The sequence below is a fragment of the Carlito syrichta genome, unplaced genomic scaffold (assembly GCF_000164805.1).
Source record: "Carlito syrichta isolate Samal-C Ts95f unplaced genomic scaffold, Tarsius_syrichta-2.0.1 Scaffold308290, whole genome shotgun sequence".
NCBI lineage: Eukaryota > Metazoa > Chordata > Mammalia > Primates > Tarsiidae > Carlito > Carlito syrichta.
This window is the reverse complement of record NW_007252386.1, coordinates 336,819-350,580: the sequence shown is the minus strand read 5'-3', so window position 1 is coordinate 350,580 and position 13,762 is coordinate 336,819. Positions and strand designations below refer to the sequence as shown.

General features: G+C 37.4%; 1 protein-coding gene across 7 annotated transcripts in view; it reads right to left on the bottom strand.

The window, feature by feature from the left end:
* The window catches only part of SLC12A6 (solute carrier family 12 member 6), a 106,796-nt gene that overhangs the window by 67,728 nt on the left and 25,306 nt on the right, over positions 1-13,762 (bottom strand). The gene's annotated exons all lie outside the window — the stretch shown is intronic.

The following is a 13,762-nucleotide window of genomic DNA, read 5'->3' as shown; positions in this document are numbered from 1 at the left end:
AGTTGGAGTCTCACCCTGTCACCCAGACTGGAGTGCAGTGGTCGCTCCCGGTCACCACAGCCTCGGCCTGCTGAGCTCCAGTGATCCTTCCGCCTCAGCCTTCCAAGTAGCCGGAACTACAGGTGCGCACTACCACGGCCGGCAAATTTTTTGATTTATTGTAGAGGTGAGGTCTTGCTGCCCAGGCTGGTCTCGAACCCGCGGGCTCAGGCAATTCACTCACCTCAGCCTCCCAAATGCGCAGGATTACAGGCTAAGCCACTGAGCCCGGCTTGACATTTCCTATAGAAGAAATTATACAATATGCAGTCTTTTGTGACCAGCATAAGTTTTCATGTTTTCAAGGTTAATCCATGTTATAGCAGGTATTGGTACTTCATTTGTTTGTTTTGAATCAAAGTTGCCGTACTCTGTTGCCCAGGCTGAAGTGCAGTGGCACACTCACAGGTCACTATAGCCTCAACAGCTCACTATAGCCTCAACTTCCTGGACTCAGGTGATCCTTCTGCCTCAGCCTCCCAAAGTGCTGGGAAGTGCTCCGCCCCCCACATCTTATCCCTTTATTTGTTTGTATTGTCAAATAATAAACCTTATATGGATACATCACATTTTATTTATTCATTCATCAGTTGGTAGACATTTGGGTTGATTCTACTTTTTTTGGCTATTACGAATGATGCTGCTATTAACATTCCTGTACAAGTTTTTGTGTGAAAATATACTTAACTGCTGGGACATATGGTAACTCTATGTTCAACTTTTTAAGAAACTGCCAAACTGTTTTCCAAAGTGGTTACATCATTTTATGTTCCCAACAGTACTGCACGAGAGATTCCATTTCTTCACATCCTTGTCAATACTTGTTATTGTCTGTCTTTTTTATTACAGTCATCTCAGTGAATATGAGTAAGTGGCATCTCATTGTGGGTTTGATGCACATTTCTCTGATTGCTCATGATGTTGAGCATCTTTTCACGCGCTTACTGGCATTCTTCCCTCTTCTCATCTTAGTTAGGAGTGGTTTCACTTCTTTTTTCCTCCTAGTTTTAAGGCTTTGCCCTGACTTATGTAGAACTTTTACACTGTATATATATTGTTCCCTGAAGTATATGTCTCTTGGTTAAAAGCCTTATTTAGCAATTACATAACACAATCTCAAAGAGTCTGTTATCTCCCACTATTTATATTCATTTCATCTTGTGATCTCTGTTCTAGGTCATTTGTTACTTATTTAAAATTCCTTCTTGAATATTCTCAGAGGGGTTAAGTGGGTAATATATTCTTGAAATTTTTGTATATTTGTAACGTATTTCCTGCTCAGAGGAAGATAGCTTCTCAGAAAATAGGAATCTGAGATTGCAGTCTTTTCTCTTGGTAAACTGTAAATAGTCTTCCATTGCCTCCTAGTTTCTAGTGTAATTAATTAGATTCTGATACCAATCTGATCATTTATAGGTATAACTTATTCTATCTGAAAGCCTCCAAGATGAATCCTTAAAGCTCAAAAATTTTACCAGGATATCCCTAGGTGTATATTTTGATCACTGATCTTCCCTAGAACTTCATTCTACACACTGAAGTCTTTAGTTCAGAAAGAAATTTTCCATTTGTTTAATTATTGCTTCTCCTCTATTTGTTACTTTTCCTTCTTCTAGAACTTGCATTTACCACATCAGGAGTCCTGAATCTATCCACCAAGTCTCTCTCTTTAAAAAAAATTTTTTTTTTATTTTTGGCTCCATGCTTTGAAATATATCTTTTATTTGAAATATATCTTTTATTTGAAATATATCTTTTATATTCATGTCTTTATTCAATAATCACGTATCAAGGGTCTGCCGTGTACAAAACAGCATTCTAAATATTGGATTCTGACAACAGATTAGCAGCGTTACAAAAGTTCCTGCTGTCCTGGTACTTACATTCTAGTGGAGATCATCTTTAAAAAACAAATGTGTGAGGCCAGGCATGGTGGCTCACAACTGTAATCCCAGCACTTTGGGAAGCAGAGATGACAGTATTGCCTGAGCCCAGGGGTTCAAGGCCAGCCCAGGGAACTTGGAGAGACCTTGTCTCTACAATAAATAAAAAAATCAGCTGGGTGTGGTGGTGCACACTTGTGGTTCCAGCTACTTGGAAGGCTAATGCCGAAGGTTTGCTTGAGCCCAGCAGGTGGAGGCTGGGTGACAGAGTGAGACTCTGACACACACAAAAAGAACCCCACAAAAAACAAGTGCATGTGCATGAATGGAGAGTCAAGTGGTAATAAATATTTAGCTAGAAAATAACATTTTTTGTTCCATAAAGCCTTTTTTTTGTACTTCACTTGAAGTTCCTTAAATGCTCCCACTATTTATTATTTTTGTGTTCAAGTTACTATCTCCTCCATCATTTCTATTTAGCTGGCTCAGTATAATTTATTATAAGTGTTCTCTTTCAGGTTGCCTGGCTTCCCCAGATGGGTTGTTTTTCTTTGTCGTCTCATAGAGGTGTAGGATTGGTTGTTGGAGGACCACAAGTGGTGGCAGTCTCAAGAAAATAGAAGGCAAAGCAGTCTGGGGGAAGCCAGTGCAGTAGCAGTCAAGATACCAGCTCTTGTGGAGGCCCAGGAGGAAGCCTCCCTGCTCTGTGGTCTCCTTACATCTGCCAGCCACAGGGACAGGGTGATCTTAGTCTCTTGGTTCTTTCCTTTTCTCCTTCCCTCCAGGAATCCATGGATTTCTACCAAGCCAAGCTCTTTCCTGGATCTGCCATTCTTATCCTCACTCTGATGATAAGACATGTTCCTCCAGGCTCTTGTCCAGCTCTTGAGGAACGTGTCTTATGCCAGCTCTCCCTTTCAGAGCTCTCACAGAGCCTAAGGCCTCACTTGCACTCAACTGCTCTTTAGATCCATGGACCAGTTCACTCAAGAAAGGCAGATAGATATAGGTTGGAATAAGGAATAGAGGGGTAGTATAATATTTTAGTAGCCACCTTCCTGGAACCCTCTCTGAAAAGTTAAGTCCTGTTTAGATATTAATCCTTTAAAAAATTCAAATCTTGACAAATAAGTCAAAATTGTAATGAGTCTCTGTGAAGTTCAAACATCTGTGAATGTACTGTTTTCAATTATTACCCTTAAATTATTATTTTTAAAAAAGTCTAAAAAATAAGGAGGATCTTAATGGAAGTTGGAATTAAAAGATATTGATTAGATGAATGAATCCCAAATTAACTATGGTGTATAAAAGCAGTCAGACCAAAGAGAGTACATACTGTATGATTCCATTTATACGCAATTCTAGTAAATGCAAACTAATGTACAGTGACAGAACACAGATCAGTGGTTGCCTGGGAACCAGGGAATTAGGTGAATGGGCACAAAGGCACAAAGAAACTTCTAGCATGATGAAAATGTTCATTATCTTGATTATGATATTTATTTCATGGGTATATACATATTGCAAAACTCACCAGTAAAGGTACACAAAATATATGCAGTTAATTTATGTCAAATGTACCTCAATAAATAAATACTAATGGGGAAAAATACTTGCAACTTACATCACACAGACTGAGATCCCTAAATATAAAGAACATCTAAAAAGTAAAGAAGAGGCTGGGCGTGGTGGCTCAAGCCTGTAATCCCAGCACTCTGAAAGGCCAGGGTGACAGGTTGCCTGAGTCCAGGGGTTTGAGACCAGCCTGGGCAACTTGGCGAGACCTCATCTCTACAATAAATCAAAAAATTAGCCAGGCATGGTAGAACGCACCTGTAGTCCCAGCTACTTGGAAGGCTGAGGCAGAAGGATCACCTGAGCCCAGCAGGTCAAGGCTGCGGTGGCCGTGAGTGTGCCACTCTACTCCAGTCTGGGCAATAAAGTGAGTCTCCAAATCAAAAAAATAAAAAAATAAAATAAAACCAAGTAAAGAAGAACACAACAGTTAAGATATGGACAGAAAATTCACTAAACTTTTCTGAGCTTGAAGTTGTCCATAATAAAAATATGTAATTTCAAAAAAAAACACATTAAAACACTATTCCTCACCCTCATATAATTCACAATAGGTTGAAGAGATAAAAATACAATTGCAATGCTATTGCAAGTTTAAGGCATACTGCATACAGCTGGACAAGAGCCTGGAGGGCCTCAGAGTGAGGATAAGAATGGCAGATCCAGGAAAGAGCTTGGTTTGGTAGAGATCCATGGATTCCCGGAGGGAAGGAGAAAAGAAAAGAACCAAGAGACTAAGATCACTCTGTCCCTGTGGCTGGCATATGTAAGGAGACCACAGAGAAGGGGGGCTCCCTCCTGGATTCTTACTATAAATTCACCATTTCCAATACAACCATCTGACAGTGGATAGATATTAATTAATGGAATAACCAAAGTCGGGGTAGGAGATTAGGCAAGTCATCTTGGAGGAAATGAACATGAACTTGGTCTTGAAGTAATGAAACTGAATGTGAGTGTATACAAAGGGGGACCCCAAAAAACCTGTGATTTATAAAAAAAACCTCTGTATTTATTCTTTCATGTTTAAACTTCAGTCACCTTCAAAGTATTCTCGGTTTGATGCAATACCTTATTGAGATGATTTTTCCACTGGTCAGTACAGTTTTTGAACTCGTCAATTTTGATGCCTTTTAGTGCTTCTGCCATTTTTTTGTTTCACTTCTTACACATCTCAGCAAAAGACTTCCCTTTGAGGACTTTTTTCATACAGGGACACAAAAATAAGTTGCTCAGGGTGAGATCAGGTGAATGGGGGGATGGGGCATGGGGTCATGCCAATTTTGGTCAAAAGCAGCTGAGCACTCAGCCCTGTGGACACTCATCATGAAATGGGCAAACACATTGAAACAATATTCCAAAAAAATAAAAAAGAAAGAAAGAAAAAATTCACTGAAGCTGAATGTAGCCTCTCACAACACAACCTGATACACTGATGTTGGTGGATTCCTGGAACACTTATCTAGTAGGGGAAGCCTGGACTACAAGGGCCCACCTTCTAAAAAACAATTCTGAGTTTTTTTGGGTACCCCCGCATATCATTTTTTATGGTTAGCAGGAAATAGAAAGCAGAAGAGAAGAGAATTCAGATGAAGAAAACTATATGAACAATGGAAATGACAGGGGAGGAAAAATGGGGTTAACTTTTAAGGACTCATATAAATTCTAATACAACCATCTAATACATCCATTTCTAATACAACCATTAGAATCTTTGCCACGAGAGAGGTTAATAATGTTGCAATGTAAAGAACACAGGAAAAGAAATGAAAAGATGTAATTCACCATATGAGGGTTTAGGATGGATTAAAATAATTTATGTTATTTATGGACCATATTCAATCTTGGCCATGTCTATGTTTTACCTATATTAATATTTTTCTTAAAACAGGTTGTAGTTTTTTACTTAGCTTCATTCTATATAATAAGATCCATGAAGTGACATACTACAATTCTTCTAATACATTAAAATAAACAAATCTTGGCCAGGCACAGTGGCTTACACGTGTAATCCCAGAAACCTGGGAGGTCAAAGCAGGAGGATTGCTTCAGCCCGAGAGTTCAAGACCAGCCTAGACAACATAGTGAGACCTTGTCTCTACAAAAATAAAAAATTAGCTGGGTGTAGTGGCACACACCTGTAGTCCCAGCTATTCAGGAGGCTGAGGAGGGAGGATCACCTGAGTCCAGGAGGTCAAGGCTGCAGTGAGCCATGATTATGCCACTGCACTGTAGCCTGGGCAACAGAATGAGACTCCAACTCAAAAAACAAAACAAAATAAAGCAAATCTTGCATGCCTTCAGGGAGATACACACACACACGCACACACACACACATATATATTCTTAAATTAGATTAATTATATTAAAATTCAATATGCCAAGTGTTTCCATCATCAACCCTTACACTTATTTCTATCTCACTGATAACGTGTACATCTTCCTAGAAAAATAAGGAGTGGAGGACTTCTAAAGGTTGTCATTAAGTCCAATTCATGTTTTAAAAAATTTTTTAGTACCATTTGGAAGAATGTTCTACATTTGGAAATACTCTATGTCAAATAAAAAAGCAATCCAAAACATAAAAAGGTAGAAGTAGTAGTTAATTTTCAATTGATATTGATAAACCCAAGAAGACAAAAGAAATAGAGCCAGTAACTACTGAGAAAATAGAGCAGCCTAGTTCAGAAAACAAATAATTATGTATATGTTTAAAGTAGAGACAGTGTGGTATGGTAAAAAGAAATGTTAGAGCCATACATTTTGAATTTCAAATCTGCCACTTAAATAATCTAAGTCTTTGGCACTTCACTTTCCTCACCTCTAAAATGGTGATAATGGTTACCTGTCTAGTCGTGAGGATTAAATAAGCCATTATTTGTTAAAAGTGGCTGGTTTAGGCTGCATGTGGTGGCTCAAGCATGTAATCCCAGCACTTTGGGAGGCCGAGGTAAGAGGATTGCCTGAGTTTGGGGTTCAGGACCAGCCCGGGCAACTTGGTGAGACGTTTCTACAATAAATCAAAAAGTTAGCCAGGTGTAGTGGTGTGAGCCTGTAGTTCCAGCTACTTGGAAGGCTGAGGCAGAAGGACCGCCTAAACCCAGCAGGTCGAGGTTGCAGTGGCCATAAGCGTGCTACTGCACTCCAGCCTGGGTGACAGGATGAGACTCTGACTCAAAAAAATAAAATAAAATAAAATAAAGTGGCTAGTTTAAACACTGGCTTTGTTACTCAACATGCTCAACAATGGTAGCTAGTATTTTTATTGTAATGCTGATTACATTTTTTAAAGTTAATCAGCTTGTAAATCAATTTTTTAGCCTATGCCATATGTCTAAATTCAGTCTGAAATTTTAAAATATTTTGAATATTTTTTACAATATGTTAAAATTATACAGTACATTTTTATCCTAAACTAAATGTTGCTTTGAATATAGAATTTAAAAATTATTAAGCAATATGCAAATGTTGTAGAAATATTATCTTTGTAGAATTAAATCAGTTCCAATCTGAGATCTCTCTTGTGGGCAAAAGTAGCAGATAGTACACAGAGGGTTGATTTACTAAGCTTGAAAAACTTTGGGCGTGAGCAAGTCTAAAAAGCTGGTGATAGTGTAAAACTAGGAAATGAAAGTGTTCAAGATTCTTAGAGTGTAATATGAAAGAACAATCTAAACAAAGTTTTAAGACGTAAAAATCTGAAAGGAATCAGACTCAAATTTGTATTCTTGTATTAAGGTCTTAGATACGGTAAAAAGAACTGGGAAGATATTTCAGGGAGGTATTATTATTAGTCTTTCTGACAATGACAGACTACTGAGTGGTGGGGAAGAAGGCAGAAAATCGAGCCTCACTGAGCCAAATTTAAGGATAAACTTTTGACCATGAGATTTTAAAACACTCAGATCTAAATTTCTGTTAGGTGGAATGGTAAAAGCCTCATGTGAATAGTTAAAAGGACAAGAAAATAAAAGGCTTTTAAATCTTCACCACAGAAAAGACTTTTGTCAACACAAAGAAGCCCTTTAGTTGTCTAGTGCAACCTATTTTAATGTTAGTGAATAAAAGAAGGTTATCAAATCACTTTCTTTAGAACATAAGGCTTCATGGGTAACAAACAACCAGAACGAATATTTAGTTAACAGTCTAACATTCTATGGATTCTCAATAAAATTGAAGCCCCATTTAACAGAAATCTATTGCATAGTTTGCTCTCATATTGCTTGTATTATTTGTGAGTTAATGATGGGAGATGGTATATAATACCAATACAGGTTCCTCCTTTTTTGGCTGTAAGTCCTTTTCTAAAAACGTCCTTAGAATCCTATTTTAAAGAGTGGGTAAATCTTCCAATCTGCTATCTGTGTATAGTGAAGACAAGTCCATCAGTTCAAATCTGCCTAATCTACAGACACTGTAAGATTTGAAGGAGTAGGGAAGAAAAAGAAAAAACAATCATTTCATGAAAATACTTACACAAACTTAATAAATATTTAAATAAATGAAAGAATGTAGCATTCATACCTGAGTAAGTACATGCAATAAACAGTAAAACCCTGTTATACTGGTCCTATAAAAAAATCCTAGTTTTGATAATGCTCATATCAAATTGTGTGGCTCAGGTACATTAAGATATAAAGTAACATTTTCTTATTAGTAAAAAGTTAGATTTGAGGCAACCCTATGTCAAGCAAGTCTATGGGCACCATTATTTGAATAACAAGTGCTCACTTCGTGTCTGTCACATTTTGGTAATTCTTGCACTATTTCCAACTTTTTCATTATTACTATATCAGTTATGATTATCTGTGATTAGTGATCTTTGATGTTACTACTGTAATTGTTTTGGGGTACTACAAACCATGCCTATATAAAATGACAAATCTGTTTTCACAAAAGTGTGTGTTCTGATTGCTTCACCAACCAGCCCTTTCCTATTTCCTGAGTTACAGCAATATTAAAAGTAGACCAGTTAATAAATAACCCTACAATGGCTTCTCAGTAATCAAGTGAAATAAAGAATTATACATCTATTACTTTAAAGCAAAAGCTAAAAATGATTAAGCTAACTGAAGAAGTCATATCAAGAGCCAAGACAGGCCAAGAACTAGGACTCTTGTTACCAAACAGCCAAGTTGTGAATGCAAAAGGAAATTAAAAGTGCTATGCCAGTGGACACACAAGTGATAAGAAAGCCAAATAACCTTACTGCTGATATGGAGAAAGTTCTTGTGATCTGGATAGAAGATCAAATCTTTGGTTTACAAAGCTTAGTCTAGAGCAAGACTCTAACTTTCTTTCATTCTACGAAGGCTGAGAGGTGAAGAAGTTGCAAAAGAAAAGTTAGAAGCTAGCAGAGGTTAGTTTATAAGGTTTAAGGAAAGAAGCCGTTTCCATAACATAGAAGTGCAAGGTGAAGCATGATGTAGAAGATGCAGCAAGTTATCCAGAAGCTCTAGCTAAGATAACTGATGAAGGTGGCTACACCAAACAACAGATTTTCAGTGCAGATGAAACAGCTTTGTATTGGAAGAAGCCATCTAGGACTTCCATAGCTCGAGAGGACAAATCAATGTCTGGCTTCAAAGGCCAAGCTGACTCTCTTGTTAGGGGCTAATGCAGCTGGTGACTTTTTTTTTTTTTTTTGGAGTCTCACTCTGTCGTCCAGACTGGAGTGCAGTGGCACACTCACAGCCACCTCAGTGATCTACTGGGCTCCAGCGAGCCTTCTGCCTCAGCCTTCCAAGTAGTCTGAACTACAGGCGCGCACTACCCACACTCAGCTAATTTTGGATTTATTGTAGAGACGAGGTCTCACCAAGTTGCCCAGGCCGGTTTCGAAGCTGGAGACTTTAAATTGAAGCCAATGTTCATTTGCCAAAAATCTTAGGACCCTTAAAAACTACACCAGCTGGGCACAGTGGCTCAAGCCTGTAATCCCAGCACTTTGGGAGGCCGAGGCAAGAGGACTGCCTGAGCCCAAGGGGTTCAAGACCAGCCTGGGAAACTTGGCGAGACCTCATCTCTACAATAAATAAATAAAAAAATTAGCCGGGCATGGTGACACATGCCTGTGGGTCCAGCTACTTGGAAAGTTGAGGTGGAAGGAACGCCTGAGCCCAGCAGGTCGAGGCTGCAGTGGCTGTGAGTGTGCTATGACAGAGACGCGGACTCGAAAAAAAAGGAAAAGAACATCACAAGCTGGCTTGTAGTCCTAGCTACTTGGCAGGCTGTGATGCAGGAGGATCACATGAGCCAAGAGATTGAGGCCAGCCTAGCCAACATAGTAAGACTCCTATCTCTTAAAAAAAAAAAAAAGAATTATGCAAAATCTATTCTGCCTATGCTCTATCAATGAAACAACAAAGTCTGGACAACAGCATATCTGTTTACATCATGGTTTACTAAATATTTTAAGCCCACTGTTGAGATCTAATCCTCTGGGAAAAAAATTTTCATTTTTTATTGTTTTTTTTATTGGAGTCTCACTCCATTGCCCAGGCTGGAGTGCAGTAGCATACTCATGGCCACCCCAGTGTTGACCCACTAGGCTCAAGCGATCCTTCTGCCTCAGCCTTCCAAACAGCTGGAATTACAGGTGCGTGCTACCACACCCAGCTAATTTTTTGATTTATGGTAGAGACAAGGTCTCACCAAGTTGCTCAGGCTGGCTGGTCTAAAAAAAAAAAAAAAATTTCATTTTAAACATTACTGTTCATTGACAATGTACCTGGTCACCCAAGAGCTCTGATGGAGATGTACAAAGAGATTAATGGGTGTTTTCATTCCTGCCAGCATTATATTAATTCTGTAAACTGTGGCTCAAGGAGTAATTTAAACTTTCAAGTCTTATTAAGAAATATATCTTATAGGGCTATAGCTGTCACAATAATTCCTCTGATAGATCTGGACAAAATAAAAGCCTTTTGAAAAAAATTAACCATTTTAGATGACATTAAGGGCATCTGTGATTCATGGATGGAGGTAAAATATCAACATTAACAGGTGTTTGGAAGAAGTTGATCACAACCCATATGGATAACTTTGAGGGGTTCAAGACTTCAGTGGAGGAAACCACTGTAGATGTGCTAGAAATAGCAAGAGAACTAGCGGTGGAACCTGGAGACTGAATTGGGCAATCTCATAATAAAACTGGAAGGGATGAGAAGTTTTTCTTCTTATGGGATAAAGCAAATAGAGTGATTTCTTAAGATGGAATCTACTCTTGGTGAAGATGCTATGAAATACAGTTGAAATGACAATAAAGGATTTAGAATATCCCTTAAGCTTAGTTGATAAAGCAGCTCCAGAGTTTGAGAGGACTGACTCCAATTTTGAAAGAAATTCTACAGTGAATAAGAAGCTCTCAAACAGCATCACATGCTATAGAGAAATATTTTGTAAAAGAGTCAACTGATGCAGCAAACTTCATTGTTAAGAACTAGCCACAGCAACCCCAACCTTCAGCAACCACTATCCTCATCAGTTAGCAGTCAACACTGAAGCAAGATTTCCCACCAACAAACAGATTATATACTCACTGAAGACTCAGATGATTGTTAGCATTTTTTTAGCACAATTTTTTTAAAGCCAGGCATGGTGGTACATGCCTGTAGTCCCAGCTACTTGGGAGGCTGAGACAGGAGGATCATTTGAGCCCAGGAGTTAGAATCCAGCCTGGGCAATATAACAAAACTCCACCTCGGAAAAAAAAGTTTTAGATTAAAAATAAAAAAAATTTTAAATTAAGGTATGTATTTTTAAAAATAAATACAATGCTATTGCATATCTTACAGACTACAGTACAGTATAAACATAACTTTTATATGCACTGGAAACCAAAAAATTTATATGACTCACTTTATTGCAGTGGTCTGGAACTGAGCCTAGACTATCTCCAAGTTATCCCTGTATGTCTATTTAAAATTATTTAGATTATCTCTATATTCATATTTCTATTTTATCTTAAATTACTCAGTCTAGTTCAAGTAAATGTCATCTTTTAAAAACACATTTTAAAGGATAATCTGCTTTCTAAATATGTTCAATTTATATGACACTACATATTTTTATCTCCACACAAGTATAGAAGGAAAAATAATTTTAAAAGGCTACTAGTTACATAACTGGCCAGTGTTAGAAGTGCTTGCAAGAAAACCACAATCAATTTAGGATTTTTTTTTAACGCAGGAGAACAGGCTAAAACTTACTGCATTTCAAGTAATTGCTCTGGAAAAAAACCCCTACTTACCCTCAAGAACATCTTGCTCCTAGGTTTTAAAAAAACCCAAAAAAACACAAACACTTAATTTTTCTCACATACATTTCCCTTCTTCCGTCCCTCTAATTTAATTCTATAACTATAAAATGCAATTTAGATAATACATCACCAGCAGTTCACTTGCCAAACAATAGTTTATTCAAGTGGATATTTTCTGGACTGTTATGGAAAAGGTCAAAATAAAAAGCCTTATTAAATTCAATTTAGATTATATCTGTCACTTCTTCCTTGTTAAAAGCAATTATTGTGGAATAAAATAAATTAAGCCTAATAATGTCACTCATTACATAGTTGAGTACTATCAAAATTTTTATAGCTTTTACAGGTGGTTGCTAATAGATTAAATGATTTTAACACTCTGTTCTAATCTGAAAAAAACAAGTTTCCCCAAACATAATGAAACTAGTAAAGATAAAATAATGAAATAAAGGTGATAGGAAAAGGAAATAAAAAAACCAGTAAATGAAGTGAGGTACAGATGAACTTCATTTATTTGCATTTTGTGACGTTAACAACAAATAGCAAACACAAAAGCCTTAAAGATTAAAATCTAAAGCCAGCAAAGATAAGCATCTAAGAAAGTGCAGCTTCAAATACACACAGGTCTGAGAGAGAACCTAACTTCTCTGAGCTGAAGTCATTGAGGGTGATTCAAGTTCAAAGTAAATTAAGTTTGTTTTCACTTTTCATCTCCCTGACTGTTCAACAAAATAAAGTAGCCTCACAGACAAAAAGTTTATATAAAACCTTCTTTCTTTATTTTCCCTAATTATCTCACTAGAAGAAAAAATAAATAAAAGGAACATTTTTCTTAATAATCCCTATCTTTACACAAGTTAAAGATTTATAAAAATTCTCCAATGGTTTAAGAAAAAGAGATAATCAGCCAGGTGTGGTGGCTCAGGCCTGTAATCCCAGCATTTTGGGAGGCGGAAGTGAGAGGATTGCCTGAGTCTAGGGGTTTGAGACCAGCCTGGGCAACTTGGTGAGACCTTGTCTGCACAATAAATCACAAAAATTAGCTGGGCATGGTGGCATGTGTCTGTAGTTTCAGCTACCTGGAAGGCTGAGGGAGAAGGATCGCGTAAGCCCAGCAGGTCCAGGCTGTAGTAGCCATGAGTGTGCCATCGTACTCCAGCCTGGGCAATAGAGTGAGACTTCAACTCAAACAAACAAATAAAAAAACCCCGATATAATCAACAGCTGTTTTCAGCAGGAAATTGCAATTTGTGTTACATGCTATAGGACAAAGTTAGAATAATGGAATCACAGGATTAAAAGGAATTTTGAGAGCTTATTCACACAACTAGAGAAGTTGCTGACGATTTACAGACTTGAAAAATAAGAGGCTTTGAACTATATTTAATACCATAATATTAACTAAGAGTTTAATTGCATGCTTAAAAATTCAAAACCACAATTCCCCTAGCAAGTGTAACTATTATCATTTAAAGAAAGTAATAGGGATAATCACATTCATCAAATAATTTCATGAAACCTAATGCTAGCCTGGTCACCACAATGATCATCTATTTTGCTTTTGTTCTGTCATTAAAGAATTCTTAGATCATTCACTACTGAAGTACTGTTGAGCTGGTAAACTGAGGCAAAATACTGAATAAATTGAGAAGTCATAAGTACAGTCAAAGTCCATGGTACAAAACTACTGAACCATGCTTCCTCTTTATGTAATATTATATAAACTGCTAAGTTTAAATGTCATCCACTAGTTGGGTTTAAAGTCTTTTCCAAATACAATCTAAACTGTGAAAAAAAAGTAAATTCTAAATTCGACATAAATTTACTTTCATTGAGCTTTTCTTTTTGCTTGAAAACTTTTCATACATTGCCACAAATTCCATGTCACCTGTTGGTAATGAACACAGAACTCATTGTGGGGAAAAACAAACCGGTGTGTGAAAAAAAGACGTTATCAGATTTTGGGGGAGTGAAACAATTGACTGAAAAAACACTTCAACCACAA